Below are 21675 nucleotides of genomic sequence, written 5' to 3' on the forward strand. Positions count from 1 at the left end.
GCTGAACAAATTGTGGTATATTTTGGTGATGGAATACTATTGTGCTAAAAGGAATAATAAAGTGGAGGAATTCCACAGAGACTGGAACAACCTCCAGGAAGTGATGCAGAGCAAAAGGAGCAGAACCAGGGAAACATTGTACACAGAGATTGATAAACTGTGGTACAATCGAAGGCAATGGACTCCTCCACTAGGGACAATGCAATGTCTCTGAACAATCTGCAGGGATCTAAAAAACACTATCCGCAAGCAGAGGATAAACTGTGGAAGTAAAAACACCAATGAAAAGCAACTGCTTGACTACAGGGGCTGAGAGGAAATGACTGAGGAGAGACTCTAAATGAACACTCTAGTGCAAATACCAACAACATGGAAATGGGTTCGAACCAAGAACACATGTGAAACCCAGTGGAATTGTGCACCGGCTATGGGAGAAGTGGTGGGAGGGGGGCGGGGGGAGGAAAAGATAATTATCATTGTTTCCAATGAATAATGTTTGTAAATAACCAAATAAAATAATGTTTAAAAAGTCAAAAAAAAAGAGAGAGAGGTTTGTTTGAACCAGTTGAGTACCAAAGCACTCACTTCCTCCAGATTTAACAGAGATCCCTGGGGTTGCCACTGCCATGTGCTACTTACAAGAACAGCAAAAGGAAGGAAGGTGGACTCATTTTTGCCTCCTGGAGTTCAGGAGCTGACGGAGAAAGGCTGATACTTTGGTGCATTAGTTTAGTATCTGAGGCATGGGGGAAAAAACTCTCAAAGTATTTACTGAGTAAAGCTATGTAGGAATTAAGATTAGGTTTTGTGATTTGAAAGCTAACAGAAGGAATAGCCTCAATGAAGCAACCAGAGAAGAGGTCCTCCTCAGTGGGAGAACAAAGAAGACTATAATAAGTGGGGTTCAAGTGGATCAGTCAGAAGAAAAGAAGCCACACTTAATAAGGACCTAAAAATAAGAAAATGCATACATACATATGTAATATATGTTGCTAAGCATACACAAATAAATATATTTTGGAGAGACCTTTGAAAGCGAATTTACATATATCTACAAATTCTCTTATACAATCAACTTTTGTAATTTTTAGGGGACTTTCTTTAGATGTAGAAATAAGGGTTGAAAGCAGTTAGGAAATGTTTGATGAAATGCCTTCCCTCACTACCCCCTCCCAGAGTCCTTGAATTACTTGAGGGAGACACAATGGAGATCTCCCCTCAGTGAAGGATTGCCCCTTGATAGCCATACCAGCCCTCAAAGGCAGCATGGAAATCTTCTCCTCAGGAAAAGGTATATGGGACCCGAATCCGACTATGAACAACTTTGGGCCACTCACAAGCCTCCCCTTAGTGTCTTATTGAAAACTGGCAGCAAGATGGAGTCTGACAATGAGCTTATTCCCTTGATGCAAATAAACAAGTCTAAATTCGCTGACTTGTAATTTTGATTTAATTGTTATTGGGGTAAAGAAGATATAGGTAGAAGTTGGGGGGTTGTAGGTCACCTTAATTTCTGAATCCTTTTTCAAAGGTCCAACTTCTGAGTGGGCAGAATTTGCCACATTCCAAAATCCACCTTCTCTTCCCAAATCTATCCTAAAACTAATTTTTCTAAATAATCTAATGACTAAAGTAAAAGGTGTTTCTTATAGGCAGTAGAAAGGGGGAGATAGAACTGCTCACCAAATTGAGTCCAGTGTCTCAATAGTTCATGGAATGAAAGTCTTCAGAGAAATTAGGTTTTTTCACAGGAACTAGCAATGGTTTAACAGGAACCAGCAATGTTAAGATTTTTGTCAGTGACAGAATCTCCACAGGTGTCTTGAAATGGCCCAGAGAAATAGCTCTTCCTTCCACTCCCTTCTGTGTCTCAGCACTCACGATCCCCTCCTCAGGAGAATTTCCCAGAAGTTCTTGTCCAGTTTCCAACTGTTGTTCCTGACTCATGTACTGCAGAACTCTCAAAATTCCATTTCCCCCAATGGTTCTTTTTTCCTACTACCCATCATTACAATATGTATATACAAATAAACATATTTTGGAGAGGTCGATGAAAGCATATTTACATATATCTACCAATTTTCTTATACAATCAAATTTTGGCCCTCAAAGCTTACAGAACTTGTAGTATTTGGTTTTTGAGGCATTTTGACAAGAAAAACATGTTGCATTCTATGTTTGTTTGGCAATCCAATCTCACAATTTCTTCTCTGTCCCAAGATTCTTTCTGTTGAACTCAAAAAGTCCAAGTTTCCCTCCTCTGATGGCTAGGGCCATGAAGGATGCCCCTGTCACTCTCTGCTCTTTGCTCATCTTAGAGGTAGATTCTGACTAACTTCTCTCCTACAAACCCTCCAGGCTCTGTAGCTCAGAGAAGGGCCCAAATCTGGAAAGTGTTTAGTGGAAAAGAAGCTAGCTCTAACCTGGAGGTCCCTCACCTGGTGATCTGTGAGCAGTTGAGCCAGAAACACAGACCAGACTTTTCATTCTGTACATGTTTGTGTTTTATTCACCAAATAGAAGCTGGTGAAGTGGGGCAGAAGGATCTGCTGACTGAACTGACATGTGGTGAGTGAAAAAGCTGACTCTTTCCTGGATATTTTCTGAAGAGACTAGCCTCAGGAGTAACTTCCCCACATCCTTGGCTTTGCTGAGGCCAGCTAAGGACCAATTCTCCCAGTCCTGGTTTTGAGCCAAGGGCCAGGAGTTAATTACTTAGTGTTCAGGCTAGATATCTTACCTTATTCTCTCTGTGATTCCTTACTTTACTCTTTCTACATTTTGTAATGAAATTGTAAATAAAATCTGTTTTGAATTAATTAAATTCCTGGCAACCAAAGCCTTAAATAATCAAGTGCAACCCTTTTTTTCCCCTCTTACAAGAGGAAACAGGGAAATGATGGATACAAGGCTTTTCTGAAGCCCAGGAATGGTTGTCGATGTAAAACATCTCCTACCACTCTTCCTCCCTTATTCTCAGGGATTGTTCCCCATCACTCCCAGACATCCTTATATGACATATTCCCAATGCATCAGACTTTCCCAAGGGAAGGTTCTTTTTCTCCAGGGCTACTACCTCCTCTCACCTCTCAAAGTCTCTGAGTCTCAAAGGCATACCCCTGAGTAAAAGAAAAAACAAGTTCCAAAATAAGCTAAGGAACATGACTTCCATGAAAGCCTTTGCCAGCATCATCCCCCCTACTTTAGGAAACATTCAATAGAGGAAGGTCTAGCCCCCAAATTAGAAGAAAATACTTTGGCCTTATTGGAAGACCTTTTCCTTCCCCCTCCACCCCTCTTTAATGTCATTTGGTCCAAGTATCACCAACATTTACCCTTTTCCCCTGGACCCTCAAAGCCCCTCTTATCCTGATAAGTACTCATCAGACTGAGCCCTCAGACTGAGCCCCCAGATACCTGCCTCTGACTCTTTTACTCAATTACTCTCAAGCTCCAATCCTGTCCTCCCCTCCCCAGCTACTTTGGTCTTTCCCTAGCTCCTCATGGTGTCAAGTAAGTCCCCAAGACTCTGCCCCTCTCTCAGGGCTCCCAGCCTTTCCCCCTCAGGTTCAGTCTGTCTCAATTACTACAATAATAGCCTCTGAGCCCATGAACTCCCCCCACTTCTTCCCTTGCCAGCCAAACCCTTCTTGATCTTGTATTCACTTTTGTGGGGATTCCTCTTTCACATAATAACATTTCTACTCCCCACCATTCTCCTTAGGCCATGAATTCCTCTCAATAAAAATGTAAAGTTAAGCTAAATTACTTTACTCATGTTTGTGCAGTATTAATATTCATTTAGTAAAATACAACTTCATTAAGATCTATATATTGTCTAATAAAATCTAAACAAATTAATCCAATTTACTTTATTTCTGAGGGAAAAAATCATTTGGTAGTCAACCTATTAGGTACTCAATCTGCCTTCTGGAATGAATTAATATGGAGTACTAAGGAATCATTTTATTCATGAGATTAATGTACATATATCTACAAATATATATGCATATACATTTGTCTATGTGTAGATATATACATATATGGAAATACATTTTGTGCAAAGAAATGTTTATATGCAGGAAATATAATAAAATAATATGCATATGGTATAACATACAGTATTATAAAATAGTATGAATAATAGATTCATAATAATATTCATAATATCTATATGTATATACAATTATCCTTTTATAAATCTTTCTTATGAGTAAAATGTATATGTTTATATCTATATATGTGTATGTATCCAGTATGTATAGTATTTACATTTGTGTATCTTCCTGTATAGACATGCTCATACATAATCTTCTCATAGGCCTTCCTAGGTAGAACTGAATTTTTTCCAGGTTGCCACACTTTAATTGCTCATTTTAGGGCTTCTCTTTTCTGCTCTATAAAACCCATTTTCTACTTGCACCACTGGGACTATTTTTTCCAGGCTGAAGATATAGCTACATCTATACCTGAATCTATATCACTACCAGGTATATATATACACATATTTATACCATATCTATCTGTAGATAGAGATAGATAGATAGACAGCAATAGAAAGATAGATAGCTATAGATAGATAGATAGATGGATAGGTAGAGATGAGATAGATACGTAGAGTAAAACCCTCCATCCAGCACTGAATCCACACAACTCAACATGTTACGTTTATATTGTTGAGGAAAAGAAAGGACATAAAATCTATAATTCCAGAGTGGTACATTTTCCTGGGCTCATGTGTTCCCTATATATGTGTATGTGCTACAATTCTTTACATCTGTTGTGGCTCTTGGGGATAAAAGATGAAAATTCAAAAGACAAGATTTCTTGTCCTATAGGAACTTAAAATCTACTGGGAGTCTTTGAAAGTTGGGTTGTGATGGAATTAAGAGAGATTCAAATATACAAGTTAGGAAAATTTGATGAAGGAAAATTGCATTTTTGAGTGGAAGATCAGGGATAACTTTATTAAAAATATAACATCTAAACTTAATTTTGAAGGATAATATTTTTAAGAGACATCTATTTATCATTCTATTTTATCTATCTTATCTCTATCTATCTAGAATGGCTTATCTCTATCTAGAGTGGGACTTTATTTCAGGCATAGGGAATGGCATGGCAACTACATAGAGGGCACAAGAGGCAAAGAAACAAGTAGTACTCTTTTTAAATGAAGCATTGTGCATGAAAGTAAGTGTTGCTAATTATATATCAAAGGTAAACTAAAACTAGATGATGCCATAAAATGATTTACTATTTTATCTTAAAAGCAATAGGGAGCTCCTAAAACTTCTTGTTGGATATTTTATTGTTTTGAGCAGAGAAGTTACATGATAATAACATTAGCTGGGATATATATGTGTGTGTGTATATATATATATATATATATATATAATGACTTAAGGTTTGTAAAGCACTTTATACCCTCACAACCCAGTGAGACAGCTATACTATTATCCAAATTTTACTGTTAAGGAAGCTGAGGCTGAGAGTGGTTATATTTCTTGTCCAAGGTCACATAGCTAGTAAGTGTATAAGAAAGGATTTGAACTCAGGTTTTTCTGAATTCATTCAAGCCAGGCTCTCTAACAACCATGCCATTATAATCATAATGGTGCTAAGATTATTTTGGCTTCTGTCTGGACGATGCTTAAAGAGGGAAAAGAATGGAAGCAGAGAGCCTATATACAAGGCAATAATACAAAAGGGCTGGAAAGAGACAAAACTGTGCAGTTATTGGCCATGGGAATGGAAAGAAGGTAATAAATGCAAGAGGTATTATGGAGGCAGAATTGGCAAGATTTGGTCAATGTGAATGATGAGGGAAAGGGAAGATTCAAAGCTGATTCCAACATTCTGAAGCTGAAATGACAGTGAGGATAATGATATCAACAACACCAAAAAGAGAAGTTATTTTTGAGAAGTTAGGGAGAGATAGATTGGTTTTGGAAAGATGATAAGGTCCTTCTTGGAGATGTTGATTTCAAGGGAACCAACAGATCAAATAAAAATGTTACCATTTTTATTTAGTGTTTTGGGTTTTTTTAGATAGGAGATAGCTGAATACATTTGTAGACCAAGAAGGAAGAATCAGTAGAGAGGTTAAAGATAGGAAGAGAGAAAGGGAATAATCAATCAAATTATGATTAGAGGAAATGTGTTAAAGGTCAGAGTTGGATGCATTAGCCTTGGCAAAAAAGATAGCTATCTCACCCTCTAAGACAAGAGGAAGGAATGATTACATAAGCAAACTCCTGCCCTTTAAAAGCTTTCAACCCAATACTTGGATGTGATTGCTTTGTTTTTTATTCCTTTGGTGAAAAATGGTATAAACAGAATAAGACTGTCTGAATAGCACTCTACATTCTGTACTTTTCTCAGAATTGAACTGAACTTAGCAGAGGCAGTATAGAAAAAAATCCTGACTTGTTCAGAAAACTTGGATTTGAGCTCAAGCTTTGCCACATTTATTATATAACCATTGGGAAAGTAAGTCAGTACATAAGTTGGATTGGATGAGATTTAAGATCTCTGATCTCTGACCTTCCCCCCCTTCCCCCTCTTTATTAAAGTGCCATTTCTACCTAACATAATTTTCCTGAAGATCAAATGAGAATATGCATGAAATGTGCTTTGTAATACTGAAAATGCTATATAAAGATCAGTGCCTTTTACTTGAAAACAAAATTTAAAAGTTTAATGAACTTTATAATGAATTTACAAAACTGTCAGTGATTCAGAAGTTGTGTAGATATTACCTAAAAAATTTAGATTATCTCGAGAGTTGCCGTCTACATCTGTTTCCAAAAGAATTATCTTCCAAAATTCATCTCAATTATATTTTATCCATTCCATTGATCATGAATATTTATACAAATTTCTTCAGTACTCTTCTTCAGTTTGCAAGTCACTACTCTTCTGATAATTCCATTTTATTCCAATTGTTTTTCCAATGCATTTGATTTAACAGTGCAACTCTTTCCCTCTCTACTGTTACTTCTCAAATAATCTTTCTTCATTCTCTGAAGTTTTCACACTCTTCTCCCTTTCATTTGAAATGGCACAGTACTGATTACTGAAGTAATCAAACAAGCAATCAATAAGGAATTATTGAGAACCAACTATGTGCCAGGCACTGTTCTAAGTGCTAGAGAGATGATTAAAAGGAAACAATATTACTCACAAGGAGCTTATATTCTAATGGGGGGATCAAGAAGTTACATATACAGATATGTACAGAATATATGAGAATTTAATAAGTACAGATATATAACTAAAATCAAGGTAGATGGATAGAGCACACTGGAAGATGGGGGCAATAAGGAAAACTAAATATAGAAGATAGTGATTGAGCTGTTTCTGAAAAATAGAGAGGCACTAAGATTCTGAGGTACTTAGGGAAGATATATCAAGGACAGGAGACAACCTGTAAAAAGAAGTGGAGATCAGAAATGGAGGATTATGTGGGAGGAACAAAATCCAGCCAATTTGGCTTGATTATAGAATGCAGGAGTGGGAAGTAATTTTCAATCAGTCTGGACCTCTTATTTCTTGTTTGTTCTTCCATAATCACTCTGCACTCTGTCTCAATAACTGTTAGCATTAAAAGAGTATATGATATGTATATATGTGTGTATGTGTCTATATGTATATACATGTACTATATATACATATACATATATATTTTTATTTCCTAAACATCATTGTACAGTTTGAAAAAAATGTTGGATTTGGTGCATGAGGTCCAGGATTCAAATTTTGACTGTAATTTACTTCTTGAATGATCTTCAGAAAGTCAATTCCATTATGGGAATCATTTAAAATTAAGTGACTGGACCAAATGACTTCTAAGGTCCCATCAAATTTGAAATCTATGACCATATTATCCCCTTGAGGCTTATGAGAAAGCAACTGTAAAAATCTAGCCTCATCTATTGAAAAACTATTCACAGAAGAATATAACAATTTATTTTGGTGGTATAGTAGCTACATATCTTTAACCTATGGAGTTTGGGGAATAAGATTGAAGAGACCCAAGTTTCCTCATATGGATTTGGGATTTTACAGAAACCAAGTAACTACAAAGTTGATGAACATGTTTTCAATTCTTTGATCCAAGGCATCAATAAATAAATTGAAAAGGGCATGTCACTGTAGAGCATCTTTCAATAATTTCTTCCATGTTGTTGTTGAAATATTGATGGCTACTTCTCAGGTATGGCCTTCAAGTCAGCTTTTCTACTGACCTCACAATAGCATTTTACTCTCTTAGCTTGCACATTTCTCATCTTAAACTAGTTTTCTGTGACAAATACAATGGCTAATATCATCATCAGATATTGCTGAACCATAATTACTCCCTGTTCTAAGAAGCCAAATGCCATCAGCACTTTTTCTATTAATATATTTTATTCTATGCAGAGCAATACAGTTTTATAGAAGCACTGCATTGTGACTGTAATTGGCACAATTCTCAAAGGAATGTCGAATACTATATAATCTAGAAATGCATGACATCAAGAAGCATAGCGCAAATTGTTCTTAAAGGCAAGTTAAAATTCTGAAAGGAAACTATGCTGTTCATTAAATTATATTAAACTAACTGCCTACTATGTGCAAGCTTACAAAGATATAGTGATGAAAAATGACAATTTCTGCCCTCAAGGAATATTTCAACCTAGTAGGCATATAAATGTTTAGCTAATATCTGGAAGAAAGATACTTCAATTACTTAATAAATCTATAACTATATCAGTATGGGCTAAGGTCTATTATTGGTACAAACAGCTACCCACTGACACCTTCTCATGTGATTACTGTCTGTCTTTGCATTATATCTGCTCAGTGAATCTATTCAATGTGCTGATAGCCTTCTAGAGCTAATGACATCTACCAGTGGAGAGCATTGGTTGCCTAGTAGCTATTCTTCAGGCTCATTATATGTAGTTTGTGGAAGGCTGAACTAGAAGTTAACAAGTCTTACAAACCAAGTTGCACAATCCTAGTAAGGCAAGTTATTGCTTTGGACATCAGTCTCCTCATTTGTAAAATTTAAAATTCTAGAAGAAAAGTATCCTTATTGTTTATTCAATTAATAAAGTTGAACTTAATGACTGCTAAGGTTTCTTCAGTCTCTAAACTCGATTATCCCATCCACTTTTTCCAATGGCAATTCTCTTGGACAATCTTTTATAAAACTTCTGGTATATAATTCTTCATCATTTGTATTCTATAATCTATGTTGTGTTTCTCAATGGCCATTTTTCATGATATGCACATTTAATTCTTCAAAAAATATCACATATATCCAATGCTATTGAAGAAAATGATGAAGTCTGAATGATGACTGATGCAGAACATTCTTCACCTAACTTCCTTAATGGATTTTTCTCTAGCATAAACAATGTTTATTCTTTCACCATATGATGAATATGAAATATGAATTGTATAATAGCACATGTACCACTTATGTCGTATTACCTGCCATTTTGGAGAAAGAAGAGTGGTACAAAGGAATATGGATGCACAATGTCAGAAAGTGACTACTGAAAATTGTACTAATATGTAATATGGAAAAAAAAAGATTTAAAAAATAGAAACAAAACCAGAAACTATCATATGGTTCACAACCATATAATAGTTAAAAAGGAATACTGATATGAAAAAGATGGGTCTTATATATATATATATATATATATTTAATGGTGTACAAAATATCAAATGACCTTAGGTTTTTGTTTCCCTATTTAAATTCAAGAAGAAAACAAGTTATTTCCCCATGTTAATAGGTTCCACAATGAAAAATTAATATGGACTTTAAAGAAATAAACCTTTAAACAAGAATTTATCTTAATAAGATAAAATAACACCATTTCATAGTAACCTCAGGATATATGTGAGGAATAATTACTTTTTAAACTTCTCAGAAACTCCATTTTACATAATAGAAAACTCCATCCTCCTTAATTGTCAAAGGAAAAAGTTTAATGTTGTAACCCAAGTAAATCTTAGATTTTTAGGTTTTATAGGAAAATATTCAAGGAATTTTCTCTCCTTGAGAAGCACCTCTTTTTCTCAAAACATTCCAATCCCTATATACATCTCTCCTTCTTTCTCACCTTTTCTTAGAATAATGTTTTTTTTTTAATTTTATGTGTCTCTACTTTGCATTCATCAATGAATCAAGGACTCTTATTTGGTCCAGAGCATCCTTGGATAAGAATGTTCTTTCTTTTGTACATCACTAGGTAATATTCATTCAGCCTACACATTGAAAACCTGTATTAATGTGGAAGACATGCCTACCAAAGAAGCCCTATTTTATTTTAAATATCAGAATATTTTTTACTTATTTGTAGAAGATAATTTCCTTCTCTGCTTATTCTATCCATTGTTGATAATCTTTTCCAAAAACAAGTAGCATGTGGAATGGAAAATTCTAGAATGGGAAAGAAACACCCTGGGACCTGAGACATTAGTAGATTCATAAGGATCCATAGAGAGAGGGTAAATAGGACTTTAGTTTTTCAGTCAAATGTAGCATATTTTAGTAGAATATTCTAGTTCCCAAGTCAAGCTCTAAAACAAATAGGGCAAAATGGATAAGGTCAAATTGTTGCAAGGTTGGTGGGGTTAGAACTGGCAAAGTTTCCCAAGTATAGCAATATCTTAAGAAATTTTAATAAATACAGTTTTTGAACTAGCCTCTAATAATGATATAATAGCTGATAACTCATATAGAGACAACCATTTTTAAAAGCATAATAATAAGCTAATAATAAATATTAAAAATTTAAAAAATCTAAAATTTAAGAAATTTAAAAATGTAGAATACATGCATATTATTTAAATATAATATATATGTAAATGTAATTATAACAATATTTAAAATAAATAGGTAAATACATAAAATATTCACATATTACATTGATTAAAATTAAAATAGAGATAATAATGAACATAAATATATAGGCATAACTACAAATACATATACACACATACATAGATATATATATAGAGAGAGAAAGAGATATCCTGCAAGATTATATAGAGATAAGATTAAAACTTGATATCATGAATAAGAACTAAAGTTACTAATTTATATATTTATTTGATATTTACATGTAATTGGACAAATGCTAAGATTCTAAGTTGTATAGCTGTTGCCCATCCACACTGGTAGAGGGTTTTTCTTTTCTATGAATGCTCAATGCTAGATGTTCTTAAGATTTTTGTGTCATGGTAACAGTTGTCAGTCTGGTTAAACTTTTGACACCCATTTTCAAAATATTCTATTTTGAAAAATCTATAATTGAAAGAAAAGTAAATTTTAGTTAGGAGTACAAATAAAGATGTAATTTCGTCCCATCCATGTTCATAGAGACCCCCCACCAAATCTAACAATCCATAAATTTAGGCTAAGAATATTTGTTATAGATCAAGGAATTTTATGTGATACAAAAAGAGAAAAACAATAACATTATAAATAATGCATTAGGACACAGCAATACTATTACTAGGTCTGTATCCCAAAGAGACAAAATAGGGGAAAAGAATTTATCAGCATCAAAATATTTATAGCAGTTCTTTTCATGGTGGCAAGGAACTGAAAACTGAAGGGATGTCCATCATGAGGGGAATGACTGAAAATATTATGGTATATACTTAAAATGGAATACTATTGTGGATAAGAAATGTCAAAAATATGATTTAAAAAACCCTGGAAATACTTAAATGAAGTGATGTGAAATAAAGTGAGATGAATCAGAACACATACACAGTAATAATAAAATAATAATTTATGATGATAAACAATGAATGACTCAAATATTCTCAACAAGGCAAGGATCCAGGACAAATCAATGAGATCCATGCCAATAAAAAAAAATGGATATCCACCCTCATAGAAGGAATAGACAAATATGAATGCAAATTGAAATGTACCATTCTTTACTTTATTCCCCTCCAAGAATTATTTGCTAATGTAAGCAATATGTCTTCTTTGACAACATGAAAAACATGAAAATATGTATGTTTATATATATTATACATATAATATATGTGTATATGTATATATATATATTATACATATAATATATATATATATATATATATATATATATATATATATGTCCTATTACCTGTCTCTTAATGAAGGAGAAAGGGTTGGGGGAGGAGAATAAGAATTTAAATATGTGAGAAGAACAATTATTAAAAAGTTCTATTGTTGTATAGTCTGGAAAAATTTAGATTCATAAATTAAAATATAATGTATCGAAATAAGAGACTTCCAGTAAAGATGGTGGCTTAGAGAAAGCTAAAGTTCAGATCTCCAGAAATCCTTCCTTACTGATCTCAAACTATATGCTCCTAGGGCACCAAAATTCAAAACGAACAATAGCATAGACCCCGGGAACCCTCCTCCTGGACCTGGATCAAAAGGTATGCCCCTCCAAAAGCCAGAACCCAAGATCATTTGGACCTAAGGGGTAGGCATAAGGAAGGTCCCAGGACCAATCCCCCCAACCCAGAGAGCTAAGTCCGAGGCAGCAGAGGGAACCTCAGAGCCTCAGGGTCACTTTTCTGAAGTCCACTTCCTGAAAACAACCTGACTCAGTTGGGGGGGCACCCAACACAGACAGCAGGGAAACAGAGAGAGATGGGGGGAGCCTGTAGCCCCCTGACTAGATCCTTCCAACCAAGTCTCACGGAAGCTACCTGCCTCAGGGCATACTCAGTTCAACCCAGCGGAAGTTAATCCTATCAGAAGCCCTCAGAGCTCTGGGAAGCCGCAGCCCCTCCACCCTCAGAGTGCAGGGTCTTCTGGACATCAAAGGCATTGAAACACCTCGTGAAGAGTGCCAAGCCATGCTCAGAGCATGGAAGTAAGGCAACAGAAAAGCATTGGGAGGGAACTGAGGAGGGCAGTAACACGGAAACACCAGTAATTCCTGGCTTCCCTGGGAAGAAAGAACAACAACTGCATAGAATGGACAATCTGCCTAGGGCTAAAACCTCTGAACACCAGACAGAGATAAGAAAAGCCAGTCCTCTCCACACAGATAGAGATGGCAAACTCCACAGAAGCAAAAAGCCCAAAAATTCCAAGAAAAACAAGAAGAAGGGGGCTAATTTGGACACATTTTATGGAGCAAAAATACAAAATACAGAGGAGATAGAAGAGGAAACACAAGCAAATTCTCTGAAAACTTCCAAAGGAAATGGAAACTCTCCACAAACCCATGAAGAATTTGAATCAGGAATGATAAAAAAGATGGAAGCCTTCTGGGAGGAAAAGTGGGAAATAATGCAAAAGAAATTCATGCATCTACAAAACCAATTTGACCAAACTGAAAAGGAAAACCAGGCTTTAAAGGTCAGAATTAGGCAACTGGGAGACAACGAGCAAGAATTAATAAAGCAAAGCCAAAAGACCAAGAAATTAGAAGAGAACATAAAATATCTCACTGACAAGGTCATAGACTTGGAAAATAGAGGGAGAAGAGACAATTTAAGAATAATTGGACTACCAGAAAAGCCAGAAATAAACAGCAAACTCAACATTGTAATACAAGATATAATCAAAGAAAATTGCCCAGAGATCCTAGAACAAGAGGGCAATGCAGACACTGAAAGAGTTCACAGAACACCCTCTACACTAAATCCCCAAAAGACAACTCCCAGGAATGTAATTGCCAAATTCCAAACCTTTCAAGCAGAAGAAAAAATCTTACAAGAAGCCAGAAAAAGACAATATAGATATAAAGGAATGTCAATCAGGGTCACACAAGACCTTGCAAGTCCTATTCTGAATGACTGTAAGGCATGGAACATGATTTTCAAAAAGGCAAGAGAGCTGGAGCTTCAACCAAGAATCATCTATCCATCAAAACTGACTATATACTTCCAAGGGAAACAATGGGCATTCAACAAAATAGAAGATTTACAGGTTTTTGCAAAGAAAAGACCAGGGTTCTGTGGAAAATTCGATATAAAAAAAACAAAGAACATGGAATACCTGAAAAGGTAAATATGAAGGAAAGAGAAAAGGAGAAAAATGTTATCTTTTTCTTTTAATCAATTTCTCTTCTATGAGGACTAAATTTATATCAATCTATGTATATTAACATGTGGGGAAAATTTAATGTGTAAATAGGGGGAAAAGAAAAACCAAATAGAATAATCTTTCTCACACAAAGATTCACATGGGAAGGGGAGGGGAAGAAAACTCCTATAAGAAGGAGAGGAAGATAATTTTTACTTAAACCTTACTCTCAGGGAGTTCAACTCTGAGAGGTAGGATCATCCAGATCCATTGGGATCTTGAATTGTAACTTACCCAACAAGGGTAGGAAGAAGGGAAAACCAAGGGGAGTGGGGGAAAGAACAAAAAGGGAGGGACTAGAAAGGAAGAAATAGACAGTAAAACCATATTCGTGGGAGACTTGAACTAACCATTATCAAATTTAGATAAATCAAATCAAAAAATAAATAAGAAAGAGGTAAAAGAAGTGAATGAAATCTTAGAAAAATTAGAGTTAATAGACATATGGAGAAAAATAAATAGAGACAAAAAGGAATACACCTTCTTCTCAGCACCACATGGCACATTCACAAAGATTGACCATACATTAGGTCACAGAAACATGGCATACAAATGCAGAAAAGCAGAAATAATAAAAGCAGCCTTTTCAGATCACAAGGCAATAAAAATAATGATCAGTAGTGGTACATGGAAAACCAAATAAAAAACTAATTGGAAATTAAACAATATGATACTCTAAAAGCATTTAGTTAGAGAAGAAATCACAGAAACAATTAATAATTTCATCAATGAAAATGACAATAGCGAGACATCCTTTCGAACCTTTTCGGATGCAGCCAAAGCAGTAATCAGAGGTAAATTCATATCCCTGAGTGCATATATTAACACACTAGGGAGAGCAGAGATCAATCAATTGGAAATGCAAATAAAAAAAGCTGGAAAGCTATCAAATTAAAACCCCCCAGCAGAAAACCAAACTAGAAATCCTAAAAATTAAGGGAGAAATTAATAAAATCGAAAGTGATAGAACTATTGATTTAATAAATAAGACTAGAAGCTGGTACTTTGAAAAAACCAACAAAATAGACAAAGTACTAGTCAATGTAATTAAAAAAAGGAAAGAAGAAAAGCAAATTAACAGCATCAAAGATGAAAAGGGGGACAGCACCTCCAATAAAGAGGAAATTAAGGCAATTATTAAAAATTACTTTGCCCAATTATATGGCAATAAATACACCAATTTAGGTGATATGGATGAATATTTACAAAAATACAAACTGCCTAGACCCACAGAAGAAGAAATACAATTCTTAAATAATCCCATATCAGAAAATGAAATCTAACAGGCCATCAAAGAACTCCCTAAGAAAAAATCCCCAGGGCCCGAAGGATTCACAAGTGAATTCTATCAAACATTTAGAGAACAGTTAATCCCAATACTATACAAACTATTTGACATAATAAGCAAAGAGGGAGTTCTACCAAACTCCTTTCATGACACAAACATGGCACTGATTCCAAAACCAGGCAGATCAAAAACAGAGGAAGAAAATTATAGACCAATCTCCCTAATGAATATAGATGCAAAAATCTAAAATAGGATACTAGCAAAAAGACTCCAGCAAGTGATCATAAAGGTCATCCACCATGATGAAGTAGGAGTTATACCAGGGATGCAGGGCTGGTTCAATATTAGGAAAACCATCCACATAATCGACCATATCAACAAGCAAACCAACAAAAATTACATGATTATCTCAATAAATGCACAAAAAGCTTTTGATAAAATACAACACACATTCCTATTAAAAACACTAGAAAGCATGGGAATAGAAGGGTCATTCCTAAAAATAATAAACAGTATATATCTAAAACCATCAGCTAATATCATGTGCAATGGGGATAAACTAGATGCATTCCCAATAAGATCAGGAGTGAAACAAGGATGCCCATTATCACCTCTACTATTTGACATTGTACTAGAAACACTAGCAGTAGCAATTAGAGAAGAAAAAGAAATTGAAGGCATCAAAATAGGCAAGGAGGAGACAAAGTTATCACTCTCTGCAGATGACATGTTGTTCTCCTTAAAGAATCCTAGAGATTCAACCAAAAAGCTAATTGAAATAATCAACAACTTTAGCAAAGTTGCAGGATACAAAATAAACCCGCATAAGTCATCAGCATTTCTATATATCTCCAACACAGCTCAGCAGCAAGAACTAGAAAGAGAAGTCCCATTCAAAATCACCTTAAACAAAATAAAATACCTAGGAATCTATCTCCTGAGACAAACACGGGAACTATATGAACACAACTACAAAACACTCTCCACACAACTAAAACTAGACTTGAGCAATTGGAAATACATTAACTGCTCATGGATAGGACAAGCCAATATAATAAAAATGACCATCCTACCCAAAATTATTTATCTATTTAGTGCCATACCCATTTAAGTCCCCAAAAAATGTCTTTACTGGTTTAGAAAAAAACATAACAAAGTTCATTTGGAATAACAAAGGATCAAGGTTATCCAGGGAAATAATGAAAAAAAACACAAATGATCTGAGCCTTGCAGTCCCAGACCTCAAACTATATTACAAAGCAGCAGTCATCAAAACAAATTGGTACTGGATAAGAGACAGAAAGATCAGTGGAATAGACTGGGGGCAAGCGACATCAGCAAGACAGTATATGATAAACCCAAAGATCTCAGCTTTTGGGACAAAAATCTCCTCTTCGATAAAAACTGCTGGGACAATTGGAAGACAGTGTGGGAGAGATTAGGAATTGATCAACACCTCACACCCTACACCAAGATAAATTCAAAATGGGTGAGTGACTTAAACATAAAGAAGGAAACCATAAGTAAATTGGGTAATCACAGAATAGTATACATGTCAGACCTTTGGGAAGGGAAAGACTTTAAAACCGAGCAAGTCATAGAAAGAGTCACAAAATGTAAAATAAATAATTTCAACTACATCAAATTAAAAAGCTTTTGTACAAACAAAACCAATGTAACTAAAATCAGAAGGGAAAAATATCTTCATAGAAACCTCTGGCAAAGGTTTAATTACTCAACTTTATAAAGAGCTAAATCAATTTTACAAAAATCCAAGCCATTCTCCAATTGATAAATGGGCAAGGGACATGGATAGGCAGTTTTCAGATAAAGAAATCAAAACTATTAATAAGCACATGAAGAAGTGTTCTAAATCTCTTATAATCAGAGAGAAGCAAATCAAAACAACTCTGAGGTATCACCTCACACCTAGCAGATTGGCTAACATGACAGCAAAGGAAAGTAATGAATGCTGGAGGGGATGTGGCAAAGTAGGGACATTAATTCATTGCTGGTGGAGTTGTGAACTGATCCAACCATTCTGGAGGGCAATTTGGAACTATGTCCAAAGGGCGATAAAAGAATGTCTACCATTTGATCCAGCCATAGCACTGCTTGGTCTGTACCCCAAAAAAATAATGGGTTAAATGGCTTGTACAAGAATATTCATAGCTGCACTCTTTGTGGTGGCCAAAAATTGTAAAACGAGGGGACGCCCATCAATTGGGGAATGGCTGAACAAATTGTGGTATATGTTGGTGACGGAATACTATTGTGCTAAAAGGAATAATAAAGTGGAGGAATTCCATGGAGACTGGAATGACCTCCAGGGAGTGATGCAGAGTGAGAGTAGCAGAACTAGGAGAACATTGTACACAGAGACTAATACACTGTGGTATAATCGAACGTAATGGACTTCTCCATTAGTGGCGGTGTAATGTCCCTGAACAATCTGCAGGGATCTAGGAGAAAAAACACTATTCATAAGCAGAGGACAAACTGTGGGAGTAGAAACACCAAGGAAAAGCAACTGCCTGACTACAGTGGTTAAGGGGACATGACAGAGGAGAGACTCTAAACGAACACTGTAATACAAATACTAACAACATGGCAATGGGTTCAAATCAAGAACACATGTGATACCCAGTGGAATCACGCGTGGCTATGGGGGTTGGGGGGGAGGAAAAGAAAATGATCTTTGTCTTTAATGAATAATGCTTGGAAATGATCAAATAAAATATAATAATAAAAATGGGTAAAAATCTTGAAATAAAAAAGGAAATTTCCCCCCCAAAAGAATATATATATATATATATATATATATATATATATATATATATATATATATATATATAATGTATCAATCTAGACACCAGTTGTTCAGTCATTTCAGCTGTGTCCAACTTTTGGATACTCTATTAAAGATTTTATTGGCAAAAACAATGGAACAGTTTACCATTTCCTTCTCCAGCTCATTTTACAAATGAGGAAACTGAGGCAAACATGGTTAACTGACTTGCTCAGATTCTTACAGCTAGTAAGTGTCTGAGGCCAGAGTTGAACTGAGAAAGATGTTGACTCTAGACCAGCATGCTATCCACTGAACTAGCTAGCTATCTCAATGAAGGTTAGCTTTATATAAAAAATTAAACAGAAAAAAATGGATATTAGTGGCAAAGGATTTTCTCTGAATTCATAGAAAGGAACTTCACATTCATATAAAAGCATTGGTCTTTTACTGATCTAATCACAGTAAAGGAACTAGATAACAAGCTGTAAGCCTGTGTTCCAGTCAAGAGGTGTTCCAGTCAAGAGGTGTAAATTACTTACTAGACAGCATCAAAAAAAGGACAGTTCCATAGGAAGAAGGGTATGTTTCAGGGCAACTGCCCCTAATGGAACAAAGGAAATAAAAATGAATCTGGAGAACAGCAATCTATTAAGAAGCCTCAGGAGGTTAAGAAAGTTTAAATGAAGTCAGAATCTACTTCTGAAAAGAAAAGGAAATAAAAGTTTTGAGAAAAGCCTCTTAGAGTCAATCAGGAATGAGGTATATGGGGGTGGGGGGAGCTGTGTGGGTGAAATCACTAGATGAGGGCTTGATCCTGTATTATAAAGGGGAGGTTAATTTGTATTCGAGGGGGGTTCAGACTTTAAGTATTGAGAGGGGGAAAGAGAGTAGAATCTCTATTCTCAATGTGGGGTTTAGGGGAGACAGCTGATGTTTAGGGTCGGCTCAGAGAAGAAGAGGGTGTTTGAAGAGTTTCCCCCTTCTGCCTTTCCTCCTTAACTAAAGCTGCTCTCCCCAATTCACCCCCCTCCACTACTTGAGACCCAAGAGTCTCCCCTTGATGTGTTCACCGACACTCAGCTTGGGAAACAGATAACTTAATGTCAAATAATCAGGTAATACAAAAGGAATAATGGGCAGGGAAGTATGGAAAAGGAATGTGGAAAAAAGGGGGTCCCTGTCTCTATCTAAAACCCTTTTCCTCCCTCCTCAAGTTTGGGGGGAACTCAGGCCTTGGCAGCCTGAGCCCCCTAAGAGAAAGTCAGGCTGACTCATCCCTGGGCAACAGGAACTGAGGTTAAGTCTGCTCCATTTTCTCTTTAGCAAGTCCCTTTAATTGGGAAGTGTTGGGGGAAAAGATTTCCAGTCATCAGCAGGAAACCTGAGTAACCCTCAAGAGAAAGGCTTTTCCCACCTTCTGTCTTTGGCTTCTCAAGACTGAGAGAACAACTCCTCTATCAGCCAGAGTCTTCTCCTCCTCCTCCTCAAGATCCCAATACCTTGGGGTCCCTCCCTTGTCAAGGTGATCAGTTTCGCACACTCCTCAGCCTGGTACTTTTTCTTTAGTGCCAGCCTCTGTCAGAGATCCTGTATCTTATCTCTCTTTTGAGCCGCTTCATGGCAGTTGAAGGGGGTAGTCTAGTATTTTTTCCATTTAAATGTTAAATGTATCTTTATAACTAATGTTAACCTCTAGTAACTTCAACTAGAGGTTGTATTTACTTGGAATAATATTGCAATGAAGCAACTAAGGGGAAGAAATGTCCCCAGAGGAAAAAAAGATAGGATTGACATTGAAGTGTTTTGCCAGAAGTGCTGCCTTTGGATTGGAGCTTAAAACTTACAAAAAAAAAATGTAAAGAGGCTTACCTATTAGTTGTTACTACTTTCCAGATTGAAAAATACAAGATTTGTACTCAGGAAAAAAATCTATGAGCAATAAATTTCTAATATATGGCAAATGGAAAAGAGGAGCAAGTAGCACAATAAAATGAGTAAAGAGGCTATACTCAGAGGTTAGTTCACTAATTATGAATCATTCATCTACAAATAGAAGAAAGTGCTAAGTATGCTACTTTTATATTTCCAAAAAGTTTGGAAGAAGTTGAAAGTCACCATTATAATATAATGTCTAAAAATTATGAAATTAATTTCTCAAATGAAGAGAATTTAGGAATCCTCTCTTCAGTAGTCACCTAGATCCTAGAGGGCTTAGGTACTGTGAAGGGTGTAGGTGCCTTTTGCAACCACATTTGACTCCCACTTTTGCATAATATTCACACAGTCACTCTTTTCATAATTGAATTTGGATGAATATGATTATGGCATTAATTATGAAAGATAAGATAACAGGTTTGGAAACTTAATTAATTCATCAAACCTTAGGTCAGTCTATAATGAATTATCTTCTACTATTATTTTTTCAAGTACAGGGACGTGATAGAATAATAATTCAAAAAATATTGGCAAATGAATTTTTTAAACTGTTGTGATAGGCCATACTTCGCTGCCTTTGAAGGAGGGGCATAGATGTCAGATTTCCAGTAGAGCAACTCCAGTCATGGAATGAGTACCTTTATGGATGAATGATAGATGTAAGGTCTTTAAAATGCAAATTGGCTACATGTAAACGAGCACTAAATATAACATAGGAAACCAATTCTGGGGTCACCATGGCAACTTCCAAAATGTTAAGCAAGAGTTATGTGATAAAGTAATTAAAGATAGCTTTCCTTTTGCCCATGTAATTTATTTCAGAGTAGACTCAGTCCCTGGCATGTCTTCAGAAAGTTCTATCAAATACACCTCCAGTAGATAATTTGAAAGTCTTTCATTTGTGAGAGGCAAATCAGATTAATAATCACAGGAAAGGAAATGTATTGCTTTAATTTAAGTAGAATCAAGGACTAATCTCCATATTAGAAAGGATGTGTGCATGTATTACTTCAGGCAGCTACAACACAAGATGAAGCTGCCTTAGGAATAAAAGGGGGAAATCTTTTATTCTCTCATGCCTTTGCCTTGATGATGAATATGGTTATTATAATTCATACATTTTGCCAGTGATTAATTGTGGAAAGACTGTTGCATTTATATTTAAGAGACTGAGGTTCAAATCTGTCTCTGAAGGGAAAATAAAGCAATGAAATAAACACTGGATTTGAAGTCAATGGACCTGGGTTCAAGAGCCATCTACCATTTCTTATCTGTGTTATTCTGGAAATTTACTCTGGCTTTCTGACTCTCAGTTCCCTGATTTGTTAAATGAAAGATTTTGATTACATTACTTCTAAGATACCTTTCCAGTTTGCAATTTATAATCCTACGATTCCCCCATGACACATTCCTCAGACTGCCAAATCATAATTGCCTCATAAATTTTAAGAGTAATCAATCAACATATTTATTAAATTCTTATTATATACTAGTCACTAAGGATATAAATACAAAACTGAGATAATCTTTGCCTTCACAGAATTTACCTTCTAC

Source organism: Monodelphis domestica, chromosome 7 (genome assembly GCF_027887165.1).
Source record: "Monodelphis domestica isolate mMonDom1 chromosome 7, mMonDom1.pri, whole genome shotgun sequence".
NCBI classification, from domain to species: Eukaryota; Metazoa; Chordata; class Mammalia; order Didelphimorphia; family Didelphidae; genus Monodelphis; species Monodelphis domestica.